Raw genomic sequence first — 20,156 nt, 5'->3', positions numbered from 1 at the left:
GCTTTCCAAAGTATCTGGTTGCCACAGGATGCTGCACCAGACGGACAGTGGTCTGATCTAGAAAGGCACTTCTTACTGTCACATGGGAATGAATGCATGCTATCATGAGTACACAAGGATATGTAGGTTTGAAGGTTTTTAGTACACTTTACAAGTGGCCTTCAAGACTATTATGTTTATATCCTGCCTTTCCTCCAAGGAGCTCAGGGCAGCATTCAGGGCTCTTCATTCATCCTCAAAACAATCCTGCAAGAAAGAGTAGACTGACAGCAAGTGTCTGCCCATGGTCAGTTGCAGTACAATCCTAAACAGAGTTATGTCTAGGGGTGTGCAAAGGCACCCTGGTTCGTGTTTCCCGAATCTGGCATACCCGAATTGAGAAGCTGATTCGGGTATAGCAGAAACCCGAATCGCCCAGCCGATTCGGGAATGCCGATGCGGTTTAATTCGGGTTGATTCGGGTTAGCAGAAACCCGAATCGCCCAGCTGATTCGGGAATGCCGATGCGGGTTGATTCATGTTGATTCGGGTTAGCTTTTTCTCTGAAGCCTGGGGGAGGCATTTTCCCACTGAATCAACCCAAAATTGGTGGGGGCCTTCCGCTAACTCCTCTCTAACAACCCCCCAAGTTTCAGACCGATTGGACTTTGGGGGGCCATGTTATGGCCCCCCAAACCAGGCCCCCCTATCCTCCCCTATAAACGGGCATAGCTTTAGGTTGCTGCTGCTAATCTCCTATTTTGTGCTTGCTGCTGCTGATCTCCATTATTTCCTATGGGGGAAAAATGAAGAGGCAGGCTTCCTTTGCCAGGGGTGGCATTTTCCATGCAAAATGCCCCCCCCCAACCCTCAGGAGCCCTTCTCCCACCTTTCCTACAACCCCCCACCAAGGCTCAGCCTGCTCCTACTTGGGGGGGCATTTCATGGCCTCTCCAAGTAGGTGCTCTTTTCTCTACTACTTACAGCTGGGGGAGGCTTGTCTTGCCAGGGGTGGCATTTTGCATGCAAAATGCATGCAAAATGCCCCCCTACCCTCAAGGGCCCTTCTCCCACCTTTCCTCCCACCCCCACCAAGGCTCAGCCTGCTCCCACTTGGGGGGGCCATTTCATGGCCTCCCCAAGTAGGTGCTCTCAGCCTCCAAAGTCCACCCCCTACTGCCCCATACAAACCTAATTCCCCCCCAGCTGCCACACACAGACCCAAATCCCCACATTAGCCCCTCACAGACCCAAATCTTCCCCCAGCAGCCCCACACCCACCATAACCCCAGGAACAGGCTGGCCAGCCCTCCCCCTTTGGGAACTTCTAAACTCTCTTTCCCAGGGCAAAGCCGCACATCCCAGGGGTGCCACAATGAGAACACTCCTGAGTGCACTGCCAACTTGTCCCTGGGAAAGAACACCTGACCTGACACACAGACAACCACCCCCTGACACCCCCCCCCCCGACCTACAGAGAAGGCTGGCCAGCCTGCCCCATTGTTCTCAATGCTGGGAACCAACCTCACATCAAAGAAGGGAACACACACACAATGATTCAAGTTTGAAAAAACTTTATTTTATCACTTTCAAAGTACAATATGTCAACAAATCACAACAAATCACACTACTTGTCCCCCACACAAAAGGATTACACAATTCACTACACATCAGAGAATCTTAAAAAAAAAATTTTTTTTAACAAACTAAAATTTTTGAACTGAATTGGGTTATACAATAGGAGTGCACAACAGGGCATGAAAACAGCAGTCTCCTAGACAAAATTAACACAACCAACTTCAAATCAGAGATTCAACAAAACCATAACAAGAGCTTTCAAAAACACTTCATTTCATGAACTGCTTAAATTTACACAGCAGCAGGGCACAAAAGGGCATGAAAACAGCATGCTTGCAGCGAGTCACACCACACAAACATAACACACAACCAACTCAATTAATATTAGACAATCAGTAAAACTTGAAACCAGCATTACAAGATGTGGGTTGCACAGCGGGGGGGGGGGCAAAATGGGTCAAAAACACTTTCTGTCTTGGACAGATGTAGGCAACATGGCAGCAGGGCACACCCACAGGCAGGACAGCATTGTCTTAGACTCTTAGTCGGAAAATAACACAACTATCGTGAAATAAAATACTAATTTGCTCATCCCTTCGACACCAGTCCTCCATAACAACAAAACACAAAAAGACTTCTTCTCTTTCACAATTTCTTTATTTCTAGGTGTGTGAGCCCATCTGTCAACCACCCCTCCATCACCAAACTTAATTGGGGGGAAACCACTGCAACAAGTTCCAGCAGAACCAATGTCATTTCCTTGGGCTATGCTTTTAGTTTGGCAACACAAAGCTGGAGCTGGCACTGCCAAGGCACAGACCACTGGTATTTGTGGAGCGGTGTTGCAGAGTCCCCCCCACACACGCACACACCAGCCTCAGCATGTAACTGGAAACATCTGCGAGACATCATCATTGGCTGGTGCCCATCCCCAAATCTCCCCTCTTCAACCCCCCCCCCCCAAGCAAACCAAACAGCAACATTGCAATTTGGGGGGGGGGTTAAAAAAAAAACAAAAATTTGAACTCTCAACAAACATTTCAACTTTTTTGGTTATTTTTTTCTTTTTTTAAGAAAATTGGAACTCTTAACAAACATTTCAACTTTTTTTGGTTTTTTTTCTTTTGTAAAAAACTTCAACACTGAAAAACATTTTAAACATTCCAAACAGAAGGATCTGACAGTTTTCCATTCCCTAATCCCCACCTAAGCAATCCCTATCTAACCTATTTCTCCCGCCAGTGGCAATCCATGTTTCTGGGGCATTATTTTTCTGAATAAATTTGGTCCCACAGGATCTGTCTCAGTGCTGGGAGAGGTTTTTAATTCCCTTGGGGGGGGGGGTTCAAATTGCTGGGGGGATTCCCTTTGCCACTGGTTCCTAACCACCCTCCCTCTACTGGCCGGTTTTAACTGCGTCTACAGGGTTTTATGCAGGGGAGAGCGTGATTCTAAAGGACAGGACTCGCAGAGGATGCAGGCCACAAGTTGGGCTCACCTCAGTCACTCTGGAAGTCCAGTCCTGAGAAATCGAAGAGGTGAGAGTTGACCTTCAGGAAGGTCAACTGCTCGACTCTCCATGGGAGAAGGCGAGTGCGATGTGGGCTGACAATGTCGCCCGCATGTGAAAAGACGCGCTTACTCTCCACGCTCGTCGGAGGGCATGAGAGCAGCCGCTGTGCCTCGAGGGAGAGGTCCGGCCAGACCGACTCCTTCTTGGCCCAGTAGCTGAGCGGATCGGTGGAGAGCGACTCGCAGGGCTCCGCGAGGTAGTCCCTGACCATTGCCTCCGCCGGATCCTCTCTCACGGTCCTCACGACCCCAGAGGGGACGAGGGCCCACCGGAGCAGCTCCATCTCCATCGGCACTCCGGTGGTGGCCGCGGGGGGGGGGGCCTGCGCAGAGGGGGCATCAGAGAGACCCGCATGGCAGGGCCCCTCTTGCGTCCCCCCTGTCGACAGGCGTCCCCTCGCGGCCAGCCTGCGCCTCACCCAAGAGCAGAGCCCGTCTCTGGCTTGGGTGAGGTTCTCGTCCCGCTCGGCGAAAGTGCCCTTTATGCGCGGGTCACACATGGTTGCCAACATGTATGACTCGTCCTGCGTGAGAGGAGTTAGCCTGGCAGCTATGCCATGCTGCAGCCTTCTCACCAGTGCGCGCACCACTGGAACAAGGTCAGCACGGGGCGTGACCCGGTCTGCAAGGGTGGCCAGATTCCTCTGGAGCGTGTGCACCAGGGGAATGACCAGACCGAGGGTCGCTGTGTCTGACGAGACTGCCACAGTGAAGTCCTTGAAGGGCTTCAGGACCTCCACTGTCTGGGTGACGGTGAGCCAATCCTCCCGGCTGAACTCACCCACCTGACTCGCACCGCGGTTCTCAGAGAGCCACGCGTGGAGTGCGGCCTGCTGCTCCACCAAGCGCTCAAGCATGGCGCAGGTGGAGTTCCAGCGAGTGCTTACGTCAGTGATCAGAGCGTGCTCTGGCACACCTGTCCTGACCTGTGTCTGGCGCAGTTCGTGCGTGGCTTTCACGCTGCGCGAAAAGTGACCCGTGAGCCTCCGACATTTCTGGATCAGTAACTGGAGTTCACGAGTCCGGGTATCAAGGGGTTCCTTCGAGGAGCCCAACCCCAGCGCATCTCTCACCACTAGGTGAAGTTTGTGAGCCGCACAGTAGATGCACTCTCGGCTCACTAGATGCGCCGCTGCCCTCATGTTCTTGCCACCGTCCGTCACCATGCAACCCACGGTGGCGGGTCCCTGGCCTACCCACTCTTCCAACTGTCTCCTCCAGGTGGCAGCGATGTTCTCCGCCGTGTGGAACACGTCGAGGACCTTGGCGTGAAGCAAGGCCTTGCAATAGCCGTCCCGGCGGTCTCCCATCCTTCCCTGGCTAGCTGTGCTAGGCACCTCCCCCCGGCCCCCACCCACACCCGCTTCAGGTTCCCACCAGTGAGCAGTAAGCGAGAGGTACGCTTGCTGCACACTTGGGCAGGTCCAGATGTCGGATGTGAAGTGCACAGTTCTCCCGGCAACCCGGGACAGCTGTGCCTTCACATGGTCCCTGGCAGCCCTGTAAAACGAGGGCACCACCGATCTGCTCAACGTCGTGCGAGCAGGGACAGCGTACCAGGGAAAGAAGTCGTGGAGCAGCCCTGAGAAGCCGAAGTCTTCTACTATGGAAAACGGTCTCCCATCCACCGCTACCATGTTGACGATGTGGTGCGTGAGGCGCCAGCTCGCCCTCCGGATCCTCTCTCTGGGCACACTAGGGCCCTGCGTACCAAGCATCTCCGGGAGAGAGGATTGGCGTCCCTTCCCTGCAGGAACCCTTGGGGGGAGAGCACCAGAGGAGCCTGCCTCCTTCTGGCTACCTGGTGGCCGTGTGGCACCACTTGAACTCTCCTCCCGAAGAAGCACCGCCTGGTGGTGCCTCTTCATGTGGTTCCTCATCCCAGACGTGGTGAGATGCACAGCATCTCTGCCACGGCTGACGCGCTGCCTACAATGCAGGCACTGGGCTGCTCGGGGATCCTCCGTTGTCTGGAAATGCTTCCAGATTTCGGAGTAACAGGCCGGCCCATGCTTCCCAGGAGAAGCGCTTTCGGGACCACCCTGAGGCACCTCCTGTGAGGTGCTCTGGCCGGACACACCGTGTCCCACTCTCGGCCAGGCAGTCGGGGATGGATGAGGCTGAAGGGACAGAGATGTGGGCTCTTCCACCACAGTCTCTGCCTCTTCCTCCTGCATCCTCTCCTCCTGCACAGCCGCGAGAGGCCTGCTGCTGGCCTCAGAGGAAAGTGGGGTGGACCGCCCCAGGGGGGGTCTCACGGGCAGTTCCTCCAACATCCTCCGGGTTCCTGGGGTGATCGTGAGGGATGGAAAAGTCACATGCCCCACATCCATCCCAGGAGACACCACATGCTGCCCCTCCTCCAGCAGCTGGCTCGCAACCACTGGAGGAGGAGGAGCCTCAGCAGCAGGCCCCCGCCCAGTGCCAGCCCCTGCCTCATGCACCCGGGTTGGGGGTGGCCCTCCAGCAGCTGCCTCAGGAAAGAGAGTCTTGTGGACCCTCTTCCTGTCACCAGAAGCCAGGCTGGTGAACGGCAGCAGCGCAGGGGAGGGCCTCCTCTGCTCAGATGGGGGGGCTGCTGCAGCAGTCCCCCTCTCCCTCCCCTCCTCCCATCTAGATTTCTCCCTAGCCTTTCCCCCGGGGCCCCTCTCTGCTTTCCTCTCTGACATACTTTCCCTCCCGAAATCTACACTAACTGATCAGAAAACCTTGGGAAAACAAAGGTCAACTTGGTTTTCGAGACCTAAGTTACCTGCTCTAAATCTGTGCTTCTAGTGGCTCTGTGACTTGGAGATGAACTATCAAGTTCCTTTTTAAACAACCCTATTTATGTCGGGGAACCTGAACCTGCCAAACAACTGAATTCCTCCGGAATTGAGCTGGCCCTAAACCCCAGTAGGTGACAGACAGCCTTAGACACTCAAACACTAGTATGCCCGGGCCGGCCTGGCACCACCACGGGTGCCAGAGATGGGCAGTGGAACCCTAGTTAAGGGGGCACTAATGGGAAGCCTATTGACAGCTATTCCAAATGTGTATATATATAGAATTCAAACCTAACTGTCACTCACTAATGCTTTTCCTGCTGAGTCCCTATTTAGTTTTTTTAAAAAAACTACGCTTGGTTTCCCTATCGATTACGTTGAGGGCAATTAGCCACTTAACACCTACCAACTGACCTACCTACCTAAGACACTATTTAGTGGGAACAATGTTTCTGTGGTGTGTCGGTGTGGGGTGTGGATGTGGAGGTCTGAAAATGTGCCTCCCCCCTCCCAAGCTAGCAAGAACCCACCCCTAAGCCCACCCAAATGTAAACCCAGACTCACTCACCAGTCCTGCAGTCCAGCGATGTTCAGGCGGTCGTGCAGCTGGTCCTCCGCTCCTCCGCTATGCTGTCAAGAAAGGTGGAATCATGATAACAGAGTCAATAACACGCTGAACACACACACAACCCCCAAAAGTCAAGGCCCCGATCTGCTTTGGGCCTAGACAGCCCAGAAGCCATTGTGAGGAAGCGGTGCCATAGTTAAAAGTCAGGTCATGCAGGACCCGCCCCCCCCCCCAGAAAGGCTAGGGCCAACCAGTGGTAAAACACAACACATCCACCCTGCAGAGCAGTCCTGTGTGTAGGCCCGAATATGGCTCACTCATTTTTTGGTGGAAACAGTAGATCAAGCCCACCCCCCACACTCAAGCATAACAAAGGAAATATTAAAGAAAGCAAGCACAACAATCAATATTGAACCCCCCCCCCCCAACCCCCAAACAATGTCCTCCTGCCCAACTAGCAAATGTCCCTCCCAGCCCAAGCCATAAAGACCAAACCAAAGTATATGCTGGCAGATTGCCACAGCAGTAGCAATAAATTCAAAAAACAAATTTTAAAAAAAACCCTACCAGTCCTCCTCTCCAGATGTCCAGCAGCAAAGTTGATCCTCCACACACGCAGAGGTCTCCAAGCCGATGTCCTCCAAGTGCAGTGCAGTCCAATCCAGAAGAGGTCCACGAACGGTCAGCAACCTGTTTGTGAAGCATGCTTGTGAGTGCCAGGCCAGCCAGCAAACAGGCGGCACCAAAGCCAGAGCAGCAGGCCTGTGTGTAGGCCAGAGGCTGGCACACTTGTTTGAGAGCCTGGTGGGAAGCATGGGAATTGGATGAAGGGGACCAGAAACAGCACAGCAAGTCACACCAATCCAGTTTTGTGAAGCAAACAGCCACCCAAAGCCACCCATCAGAGCTTCTAGCCTGTGTAGGCCCAGAGCTGGCACACTCATTTCTTAGGCCTGGGAAACAGTAGATCAAGACCACCCCACACTCAAGCATAACAAAGGAAACATTAAAGAAAGAAAGCACAGCAACCAATGCTGAACCCCCCCCCCAAACATTCTCCTCTTCTGCCCAACCTGAAAATGTCCCCCCAAGCCATGCCAAGACAGACTAAACTGAAGCATCATTTTGCATAGGCAGGCCACAGCAGCACATTGCCCAGCCAGCATCAAAAAATTTATAAAAATTTTAAAAAGGCCTACCAGGTCTCCTCTCAGGATGTCCAGACAAGCACAGTTGATCCTCCAGGCAGATGTCCTCCAGGCGCAGCCTCTCTCCTCTCTCTCAGTCAGCACGCAGCAGCAACAGAACTGTTCAGACCACTCTGTCCTGCCCCAAATTTAAATCCCTTGCTGCAGCCTCAGCCAAAGATTTGAACCTATTGGCTGGCAGAAGGATACAGCAGTGGGATTGGTGACTCCTAAAGTCCTCCCTCCCTTGCCTTACCCCCCCTCCACTCCAACAGTCACCCTCCTCCTGCTCCCCCTCCCCTACCTGTTAATTTTGGCGGGAATCTCTGCTTCCTGTCACTGCTTTGCAAATGCAAAGTGCAATGCTAGCAATGCACCTTGCATTTGCAAGGCAAGCAAAGGATTCCCTTCCCTCCTTTGCAAGAGGGGTGGGGGGTGACAGAAGGAGTGAGTGACTCACTCCTTCTCCCCCCTCCCTTCTTCTAAGAGCCTGCAGGAAGCCTTAGCTTCCTGCAGGCTTTTGCTAGACGCTTGCCAAAGCAAGCGCCTAGCAAAATGGCGCCTAGAATAAACCCGAATCAACCCGAATCAATTCGGGTTATGGCGATTTGGGTTTCCCGAATCGATTCAGGTTTACCCGAATCAACCCGAATCGGGGTGATTCGGGTTTTTTTCAGGTTTCCAAAACCAGAACTGCACACACCTAGTTATGTCCTTCTAAATCCATTAAAGACAATGGGCTTAGAAGACTAACTTTGCTCAGGATTGCACTGCTAGTAAACTTCAAGGCCAAGCAAGCACTTGACCCTGAGTCGCACTCTTCTTCATCTAACATACTTACTCCCACACTGGTTTCTCCACTCAGTTCATGTGTTCACTGTAACTTGTGAATGATGATCAAGTGATAGCAGAAGAGAAATTCTATTAAAACAGTTGCATTTGCACTGTAAGATAAGTGCTCATTTTCATTTCCGACCTGTATTGCTGTGTACAAAAGGCCAAAGGTTATTTGATGTAGTTCTTACAGTCTAATTTTGAAGTTCACAATATGCTTTGATCAAAGAAAGCCATTATTGAGGGGCAGAGCAGTGAAGCATATTTTGTGATATGTCCCATTCAAGCAGAAATGCAAGACAGGATATAACTCAAGCTGATTTAGTGCAAGGACTACTTAGGATGACTTTCTTGTGTTTTCAGTCACATAAGAATTCTTGCCTGAGTGACAAGGCTTCATGGGACCCAACACACTGTGTCTGGACTTCCACATAATTTAATTTTAGATTTATGGGTTGGCCCCTATGGGCAGTGTTGAATGGGCCGTTTAGCATATCTCCTCTCTGGTCAAAATGCATTTGGCAGACTTCTAAACATTACAGCAACTTATACCAGGAACCGTTTGTGCTTCCCCAGGTTTCAGTCATGAAGTGTAAACGTGTTGAGAGTAAGTAGGAAATCACTCCTGCTCTGGTATCATGTTGCATCATATCCAAAGATACTCTGAGCTTGTCCTTCAATACAACCAAAGCTATACCCTGTAATTATAGCAGCTTGTAAAAATGCCACCACAGTTACAGAAATTAGCCCAAATGGTACCATCCAGTTCATAGTAATATTTCTTTACACAATTGAATGGTGTATACATACATGACTGAGGAGCTACTTGTATGTCTGGGAAACTATCTGTATAAACCAGACCTAATTGCTTAGCTCCGGAATAGTAGGTTATGTAGAGTGTTTAGAAATATAAAAACACAGAGCTGGAAGGAACCCCAAGGGTTATCTAGTCCAGCCCCCTGGACAATGCAGGAAAATCACAGCTACCTCCCCCAGTGACCCGTGCTGTATGCCCAAAGGAAGGCAAAACCCCTCCAGGATCCTGGCCAATCTGGCCTGGAGGAAAATTCTTTCCTGACCACCAAGGGGTGATTGGCATTGCCATGGGCATAAAAGAAAGGGCCACGAAAGTCAAGCTCTGGCTTATCCCTTCATGCACTCCCTCTCTTGCTCTGTGTACATTCCTATTAAGTCAGAGAATCATCATAGCTGTCAGATGACCATCTAGCCTCTTCTTAAATGCCTCCAAGGAAGGAGAGCCCACCACCTCCTGAGGAAGCCTGTTCCACTGAGGAACGGCTCTAACTGCCAGGTTCATCCTAATGTTTAGCAGAAAATTCTTTTGCTTTAATTTTAACCCATTGTTTCTGGCCTAACCCTCTGGGGCAACAGAAAACAACTCTGCTCCATCCTCTATGTGACAGCCCTTCAAATACTTGCAGAGGGCTCTCATATTACTTCTCAGTTGCCTCTTCTCCTGGCTAAATATATCCAGCTCCTTCAACCTTTCCTCATAAGATTCGGATTCCATCCAGACCCCGTCACCATTTTTCTTGCCATCCTTTGAGCATGTTCCAGCTTGTTAACATCCATCCTAAACTGTGGTGCCCAAAACTCAACACAGTACTCCAGGTGAGGTCTAACCAGAGCAGAGTAAAGCGATACCATCACTTTGCATGATTATATGTCTGTTGATAACGCCTAAAATCGCATTTGCCTTTTTAGCTACAGCAGCACTTTGCCGACTCATTCAGTTTATGATTTACTAAGACCCTAGATCCTTTTTCACATGTACTACTGCCAAGACCAGTTTCCCTCATCCTATAATCTGCCTTGGGTTCTTACAATCTACATGCAGAACTTTACATTAATTTCTTTTGACTTTTCCTCCCTTTAAAGCCAACAGCCAGCAGCAGCAGTCTCTCTCTCAATCTGCAAGCCAAAGCAAAATGGAGGCTGACTGAGGCAAGCCTCCTAATTTAATTCCTTGCAGCAGTTTAAAAAAGGCACTCTCCTTCGTGAGAATCCCATTGGCCAGAGAAGGAGAACTGTTGCAAGGACTGGCCACTCACATGCCTGCCTCCCTCCCTTCCCTTCCCTTCCCTTCCCCTTTTCCCTCTGCCTCACACTCCCTCCATTTCTTAAATGCATCTTTTTAAAAATTGTCAGATCTTTAGAAAGCTGCTTATGGAGTTATCCTAGCTTCTTTAGGTTTCTCCTATTTTTCTCTCTCATTGGAATCATTTGTGATTGTGCCTTCAATATTTCAATTTTAAGAAACTCCCACCCATCTTGAATTTCTTTCTTCCTGAGTACTTCTGACCATGGGATTCTCACCAATATAACTTTGAGCTTGTTAATATTAACTTTTAAAAAAATCCAACCTATTGTCAGATGCGCCCTGCTTATCTGCCATGTATGTCTATTATTCTCTGTACTCTGTACTCTGGGCCTCTGAGACTGTGTAAAGAACTATCTGTGTAACTGTCTGATTATGTAGCCAAGAGTAGCTTATCTTTGCAGGTGGCTTCTTTCACTTTCTCAGCTGGCATGGGAAAGTGTCCTTGAAGTGCCGGTTGGGGCCATATCTCCCCAAGACATGAAATGAGCTCATCCTTGTCTTCCCCTCCCCCTCCCCCTCCCCCCTCCAACCTCCTAGGCCCCGCATGTCTAAATGCTAACGGTCTTTATCCCAAGGTGGGAATCCTGCCCTATAACTAACATTGCTTTTCCCCTTTACGTCACTTCTGCCAACTCTGCTGTCTGAGTGCACTGATACTGATGGATCTCTAATACAGAAACTTTTACTGGACTCTTGAAGTGTCTTCAGTGAAGCAACTGGGGATCTAACTAGCAGAGCCTGACACCTATACATCTGACTATGTTCAACTTTTCCCTTATGCAAGATCTTAAACTCCACAATTACATGGTCACTATTACCCAGGGTGCCTATTATTTTCACCTCATTAATCAGTTCTTCCCTGTTGGTGAGAATCAAGTCCAAGATAGCAGATTCCCTTGTTTCCTTCTCCACTTTCTGCAAGATGAAGTTTTTAGCAAGACAAGTCAGGAATTTATTAGACCTTACGTTTTTAACGGAGTTAACTTCCAACAGATATCAGGATAAAAAAGAGTCCAGTAGCACCTCTAAGCCTAACCAATTTTATTGTAGCATAAGCTTTCGAGAATCACATTCTCTTCGTCAGATGCATGGATCTGACGAAGAGAACGTGATTCTCGAAAGCTTATGCTACAATAAAATTGGTTAGTCTTAAAGGTGCTACTGGACTTTTATTTTGCTACTACAGACTAACACGGCTAACTCCTCTGGATCTATGACCATGGAAAGCAACAGATATCAGGGTAATTAAAATCTCCCATGATGATATGTTTCATCTCTTTGAAAATTTTGTAACCTGGTCTAGGAGTGTATCATCTAAGTCTTCTGCCTGGCCTGGTGGTCTATAGCAGACCCCCACCATAATATCACTATTATTTCTTTTTCATTTTATTTTTACCCAGAGGCTATCAACTGACCTTCCATGTTCTGATTTAGGTATTTCCTCACAAGTATAAACATCCTTGACATATAGTGCTATTCCTCCACCCTTCCTTATTGGTCTATTCCTTCTAAACAAGTTTTTTGCCTCAGTTCTAATATTCCAATTGTGTATCTCATCCCGCCAAGTTTTGATAATGCCCATTAGGTCATAGTTCCCTTCCTGTATTAAGACTTCAAGTTCCCCTTGTTTGTTTCTCATACTCTGTGCGTTAGTGTAGAGAGACATCAGAACCTGTGATTTATCTGCCAGAAGTACTTTATATTTGTCCTTATCTGCAAATCAGTGGAGCTCTGTACATATGTTGCTCCCAGCACATCATTAGCACTCTTATCACCAGTAATTGATGCCATAGTCGTTTGGGGGTTTTCATCTCCCTCCCCCACAGGATTTAGTTTAAAGCTCTCCTTATCAGATTTGCTAGGCTCCTACCAAACACATTTTTCCTGCCCTTGTGATGTACAAACCATCTGTTGCAGACGGGGGACCGGGGGAGCCCTCTGCGGGCTGCCACCACTCTGGTACAGGTTTCCTCAGAAGGGCCCAGAGCAGCCGATCCTTTTGCCCACTCTTTCCCAGTAGGTTTTACTTTATATGTAACCAAATGGGATGTGACAACCCAAGCAGTGTAATAAACAACTTTATTTAAGAGGTTTAGTAATAACTTGTGTTCAAAACTTTGTAAGATAAAGAGAACAGTAAAGGTACATGAACAAAGAAAATAAAGCAGCCTAAAGTGTCTAACTAGACTGTTCTAAACTGTCTCCTGGCAACTGGCTTCCAATTGTCTCACCCCTTCTGGATGAGGGATCCCTCCGTCTGCAGCAGCCTCTCCTCAGCTCTGCTCCCCGGGAGTGAACCCCCCTCCCACTGTGGTGAGGCCTTTTATCCCTTCTCTCAGGCACCATCTCCCTACTTCTCTATTGGTGTAATTTTTCCCTCAGAATCCCTGCTTAACCAATCACAGGGTCCAAAGGGGACCTGGGAAATGTAGGCCCTGCAGTTCATCTAGTACAGGTTTCCTCAGAGTCACTAGACCCAGACTCATCACATCATCTCCCAACAGAAGTTTGCTATTTTAAATCTACTATATGTAGGGATTATGGGAAATATACTGTTAAACATTTATAAGGGAAGAAAAGGCTCATGGATAAATTAATAAACAACTTATGCATGTGCTAGAAAATAACTAGACTGAAATCTTTGATGCTAAACTGATTAAAAGGGTAAAAAATCCATTTAAAACTGGCATATTAATTAATTGAGGCACAGTAGGAAACGAAGGATACTGAGACTGCTTTTTTCCAAACGTTCATTTTTAATGACATTGTTGTCCCATCTACTTGTTTATTTCTTTTGTTAAGGTGGTTTATATCCCACACTTCTTCCCCAAGGTGGTTTACTATTTTCTTTAAAGCAAGAAGAAAACCATCTGACATTAGTATGATAAAAAAAATCATAAATACAAAAAGCAAACCAGGAAAAAGCATTCTAACAAACCATGAACCCTGTCATGCCCCCCCCCCCCAAACATCCCTCTGACCAGGCCAGTTATTCAGAACTGGAAGGTTTCAGGTAGGGATTCCAGGTGCCCACTGGTGGATGGCAATTTCCTGGCAGATTGCCTAATTTCTCGCCAGCATGAGGTTTCAAGCAGCCACCAGCAGGCATCCTGGGTGCACACATGGTGTGCGCATGCCTGGCAAAAGCGACAATGTCACTGTCAGATGTGACATCATTGCGCCAGCCGTGGGAGTGCTCCCGTGCTTCGCAAGGGGCTAATTTTGGCCCCAAAGTTTGTCCCGGTGAGTACTAGGTCCCCCCTCCTGCCAGGAGGGTGTAGGGACCTGCCAACCTTAGGCTCAGAGGAAGAAGCTGAGAGCCAGCTGGGTCAGAATGGGCCTGGCTCTGCAGAGGCACCAACTGACCACATGTCACCAGCAGCAGAGGCCCCTCTGCCAGAGTTTTGAAGGGACTCCTTGCCTCCTGCCTCAGAGATCACCACCACTAGACCCCTGCCAGGCAGCACACAAACCTGGGCCATATCCTCTCAGGATTGCCTCCCATGCTGCAGGTACGGTGGTGGCAAAAGGCCTAGGTAGAGGGGGTACAAAGGAGCCAAAGTAGGTGTCTGGCAGTATGCCACTTCCCTGCAGACACAGAACAGAACACTTGGGGTGCAGGGAGTCCTACTTCCCCTGCTCGAACACTTGGGGTGCGATACTTCCTCGCAGGATCACAGCTAGAGCACAATGGAATCTCCTCCTGAGTTCCAACACATGCCAGCAAATGAAGCTGAGCCAAAAACCCCTCCCCTCCCCCAGCCTATTTAGGCCAAGGCTTGAGAGAGCTACATTGCTGGATCAGCCAGTCCACTAGGTTCAAGCCCTGCACACCCTACCCCTCTGAGGCCAGCTGGCCAAGGAAGTGATGGAATCTGTACGAGTCCAGCTGTCAGTCCCTGGCAGGTGGGTCCCCAAGTTTTCCACAGTTCTGGTTGAAGTAACTTTATTAGAGATCCATTCAGTACAAGGTGCAGTGAACAGTGAAATTGGCAGAAGTGACGTATGTGGGGCTAGCAATGCTAGTTATAGGGAATCTTCCCGCCAAGGGAAAGAGGACCGTTAAGGGTGGGGGTGGGGGTTGTAGTGAGACATTGTTTTAGAGCAGACAGTGAGAAAGATGAACTTATCTCCTTGGTTCTCAAGATACATTTCGAACCAGTTTCAGCTGGCAGCCAAGGACACTGGCTCAGCGGAGTGAGAAAGAGAAAGCAAGATAACCTGCTGGCATCACAGCAATAAAGAACTTCCCATACTCTCAGAGACCAGAGGCAGAGCCCATATACATTCATGGCAGATATGCAGGAGGCATTTATGATGCCAGCCAACAAGCCGCAGGACAAGCCCCTGAACTGCAGTAATTAAGAATTGCTAGGAAACAGCCAAAAGCAACTAGGGATAATTTTGAGTCTCATACATGCTGTTTGGACCTGGATCCCACTTTTCTTCTTAACCACCCACTTAAATGCCCCCCCCCCATCTTTTCCATCTTCTCTCCCCTTTCCCTGGTTCCTGGTTCCTTATCTCCCCGTTTTTTTTTTTACTATACAGCCCCACGCCAACACACACACTTTTAACTGACAGAAACCAAGACTTGGAGCCAAGCTACAAGTAATGCCTTACACAGGTTGGACACTTGTCAGCTTCCCTCAACTTTTGATGGGAAATGTAGGCATCCTGGTCTTGCAGCTGTAATGGAGAGTCAAGCTGTAAAACCAGGACGCCTACATTTCCCATCAAAACTTGAGGTAAGCTGACAAGTGTCCAACCTGTGTAAGGCATCACTTGTAGCTTGGCTCTTGGAAACCTATGCAAATGTTGTGGTTGCCTAGCAACTTCCAGAAAGCATAGTTGTGCAATATCTCAGTGGATATTCATCTTGTAAAAATATGTTTCTATTTTCTGTTCTTTGAGGGAAATGCAGAATATACCAAGGGTATTGCAGAAGGGGGGGGGGGGTCATCCATATATTAGGGCCCAGTTCAGAATTAAATATAATGACATTTGTTTGTTTGTTTGTTTGTTTGTTTGTTTGTTTGTTTGTTTGTTTGTTTGTTTGTTTGTTTGTTTGTTTGTTTGTTTGTTTGTTTGTTTGTTTACATGATCAATGGCTGGGACATTCCATAAACAATGCAATAGAATAAGGTTTTCAGAAATTGAAAATAAGCAGAAATCTGATTAAAGCTGATATAAGGCATAAGCTATTAAATACGACATGTTAAAAGATGCAGAAGCTACCCAGTAGGAGCAAACTTACAGCAACATATAGTACATAGTAGTATAGACCACTGTGCCTGTCCCTTTACTAAGGCTTCTCTCTGAACCATTTCCTTATAGCAGGGTCCTTCCACCTGTGCAAAAAGCCCTCCTGTATCATTCAATTTTCATAGTCTGGTGAAAGCCTGAAGAGTGGGGCCTCTTCAATCAGGCCATTCCGTAAGGTGGGGACCACCAGAGACAAAGTATGTTGATTTTGCCCTTTTGCAGGGAGGCACCTGCCGAAGCCTCTGTTCAGACGAGCAAAGCTGCTGTGGAGGATCATCGGGAGAGAAGTGGCCCTGCGGGTATGAGGGACCAAGGCCGGGAAGGGGCCCTTCGGGGCCTTGGATGTGACAGCTCATCCCCTGAATTGAGCCAGGCAGCTTGATGGGCAGCCAACATAGTGATTGCCAAATGGGAGTAAGAGGCACTCACTGCCTGGCTCCTCCTGGTATTATTAATAGAGCATTACGCACCAACTGAAGTGTCTGAGCGGACACAAATTCAGTGTATAAATATACAAATATCATACAAAATTGTACAACATGAATATGCAATATGCACAAATCTACAAAAACAATAGCAAAAAGCAAACGCACCCCCCCCTCCAATTGTTATGAAAATATAAATGAATTTTAAAAGAAACTAAATAGGCAACATGCACTTATCCATAACTGTAACAGAAGAGTAATTAAAGAATTAAGTATTAAGCAAAACAGTAAATAAATTACATTAAGCCAAGCAGTAAATAAATTATAGCTCTGATTCCAGGATTAGCAACAGCCCCCACTTCAGCAATGAGCAGGCAGTGGGAGTGGTGTTGCCAGTTGCCAACTTTTAAACAGGTCGGTCTGGCTGTCCTTTAATACCACCTGATCAGCAGCAGTTGCCAGGTGATGTTTTTAAGCACCATGCCATGAAAAGCTTCCACTGCATATTTCTGCCTACTGAACCTCTATTAAACAGAAAGGAAATTGTTTCTCAGGCCAGTTGGCAACCTTAATTGTAAAGGATGAGACTGAATGACCATCTCTTTGGAAGTCCTTCCAGAGCTAGAGCAGTACTGCCACTGAAAAGGGCCTCTCTTGTGGCCAGTGCCACCCAGTTTACTCTGACAGTGGGCATGCAGAGAGGAGGGCCTTTGGGGGGGGGTGTCACCATGTGCCCGGAAAAGTGCATGGGGGAGAAGGTGGTCCTTGAGATACCATTATTTCCCTACCAGTATTTGCCTTCGTTTCCAGACCAGTTCCTGTATTTGGCTCAGAGTCTCTGTCTACACAAGACATCTTACACAGGGGTGCTCAAGTAACTTCCTTTCCGTGTGGTCTTATACTCAAGTGTCCTCTGTCTCCCTAGCAGTGCAGGTGTATCCACAATGGGAGAACAAGCATAAGATCTTTCACTTGTGTAATATGTCTTGTGTAGAGAGAGACAGTGCATAGAGAAAATACGGATCTTCCACACCCTCGTGGTCAAGGCTGTGACTTAGCTGAATCTGTGGAGATACCAGGTTGGGAGGCAAATTTTTGCAAAAAGTTCATGCAAAAAGTATAAACAAAGATTATAGATAACCATCTTTGGTCAGAAAAAAATTAAAGTAGCAATATACTTTTCCATCTCTTATAGGTTTTCATACGCCTCGTAGTTAATTTTTCTTTTGCTTTTTGATAATGATCATTCGACCAGAGGTCTTGGAGAACTCAGAACTTATTTTGTGATCTGTTTGGGGAGGGGGGGTCCTTATTTATTTATTTAGTTGTCAATTCATTTCTTCATGACTCAATTGCCTTCTCCAGGCACAGTTCCAATTGTGAATATATATTCTCGGGCACTTGGGAGTAATTAGCGATTCTGTTAGCTTTCCACCCACTCTGCTGCCTAAAAGTCTTGTGGGCTTTTATCAAATAAATAAATAAAAAGGGTTTTGTGCTAGTAAAGGAACATAAATCTATAGTTATGGACTTTTTCTCCTCATATCAGCAGTGGTAATAGGGAGAGAGGGGAAAAAAGAGAGATTATATTTTCTTTTTCCAAAAAAAAAAAAAAAAAAGGAAAGAAATGTGGGGTGTATTTGAAGGGGAATGCTCCAGCATATCTATCCAGTTTGTTATGTGTGTATAATACTTTGTCATTCAGTGAATAGGAGTTGCCATAACAACCATCATATTCTCACGGTAGCTGAAGATGCCTGAGATACAGAAAAGAACACTGTGTTATGTGAATTCTTGGGGGCAGAGGGAGCCTACAACTGGTCCAGTTTTCACTCTCAAGTTATGAATGAAAGGAGGAATCTTTGCCCCATAACTTCTCTGCCAATTACCATCCTAAGCAGAATTACATTGTTTCATATCTGTTTAAACTTGAAAGAGCAAATACAAATCCCCTATCATGTGGTAACTTACCACATTGTTCATCTCACTAGCCGTCAAGCTGGTTATCTGACTAGCAAGGTGCTGAGAAGAACTTTACCATATTTTCATCGTTGACATTAAACTGGGTGATTTTTTTTTTAAAAAAAGCTGGCTTTTCCCTTATTTCTGTATCATGTAAGAAATGGCTCTGAGTTTGGAAATCTTCATAATAACAGATACTGCACCAAGTCAGGATTACTGTGGGATGAAGTTTTAGTTGTTGTTGTTTAGATTGGCAAGCACAACATCACTTCATATAAATTTACTATTACTAGGGGTATTTGGCAGGATGACCCTCTTTTGCCTTTATTATTCACAGTTGCTATGGAACCGCAACCTGAAATGTATCGTCAAGATAAGTTAATATTTGGGATGAAAATAGGAAACACAGAGCAAAAGATAAGTTTATATGCTGATGACTTAGTTGTTTACTTAATGGACCCTCTGAACTCTTTACCAAGAGCCCAACTTCTATTCTCCGAATTCAGTCAGGTCTCAGGATTATGTGTAAGCTCTCTAAAATCTGAGGTATATCCTGGTTTTTTTAATGCAGCTACTTTAGATACTATACGCAGTAATTTTCCTTATAAATTGGTCACAAACTCATGAAGACATTTAGGTGTTATTAGAGTTAAAAGTTTTATTAATTTAATTTATCCCTGTCATTGAAAATATTAAGAGCCCCGTGGCGCAGAGTGGTAAGCTGCAGTACTGCAGCCCAAGCTCTGCTCACGATCCTGGGTTCAGGCTCAAGGTTGACTCAGCCTTCCATCCTTCTGAGGTCAGTAAAATGAGTACACAGTTTCCTGGGGGTAAAGTGTATATGACTGGGGAAGGCAATGGCAAACCACCCTGTAACAAAAGTCTGCCAAGAAAACATGGTGATGCAACGTCCCCCTATGGGTCAGTAATGACTCAGTACCTTGACCTTTGAAAATATTAAGACACAATTAAAATCATGGGACGCTAAAATACTTTCCTGGCCAGACCGTTTAAATCTGATTAAAAGTTTTACATTTAGGTGTTATTAGTCTTACAGGCTCTTTATTATTATAAAGAGCCAGTTTGGTGTAGTGGTTAAGAGCGTGGGACTCTAATCTGGAGATCTGGGTTTGATTCCCCACTCCTCCACTTGAAGCCAGCTGGCTGACCTTGGGCTAGTCATGGCTTCCTGGAGCTCTCTCAGCCCCTCCCACCTCACAGGGTGTTTTGTTGTGGGGATAATAATGACATATTGTGTAAACGGCATGTCAGTCCTTAGCATGTAGAATCCCTAAGTTCCCCACAGCAAACACACAGGGGTATTGGTTGAAATAACTTTATTAGATATCCATCAAGTACAAGGTGCTCAGACAGCTGGATTGGCAGAAGTGACGTAAATGGGGTTGGTGATATTAGTTATAAGGAAAGTTCCCGCCATCAGAATAAGGACCATTAAAGTTTTGAGCACAAAAGAGCCAGGGGAGTGAAAGGGAGAAGCTAGGTTTAGGCTAGACAGAACAAAGAATGAAATCATCTGAGTTCCCAAGAAGGATACATTTCGAGCCGGCCGCAGCCAGCCTTCAAGGACACTTGCTGGAGGCACCGGGAAAGAGAAAGTAAATACTTGTGAGATAACCTACTGTCTTAACATCAATAAGAAACTTCTCATGCCCTCAGGGGACCAGTACATGACACAGAATACATTCATGGTAGATATGCAGACAGGCATATATGACATACTGCCCTCCCCAAGAAGGTCTCCCCCTCATATTGGCCCCGGTTTGTTAGGGTAAGCTTTGTGAAATTTGGTTAAAGTTTTGGGGCATTTACATCTGAAGCTTTTACCCATTCCCTTTGACTTTCATCAAAATGCACCCAATGAATTAAATAGAACAGTTC

The sequence above is a fragment of the Eublepharis macularius genome, chromosome 4 (genome assembly GCF_028583425.1).
Source record: "Eublepharis macularius isolate TG4126 chromosome 4, MPM_Emac_v1.0, whole genome shotgun sequence".
Lineage (NCBI taxonomy): Eukaryota > Metazoa > Chordata > Lepidosauria > Squamata > Eublepharidae > Eublepharis > Eublepharis macularius.
The sequence above is the reverse complement of the archived record's forward strand: the minus strand, read 5'-3'. Positions refer to the sequence as shown.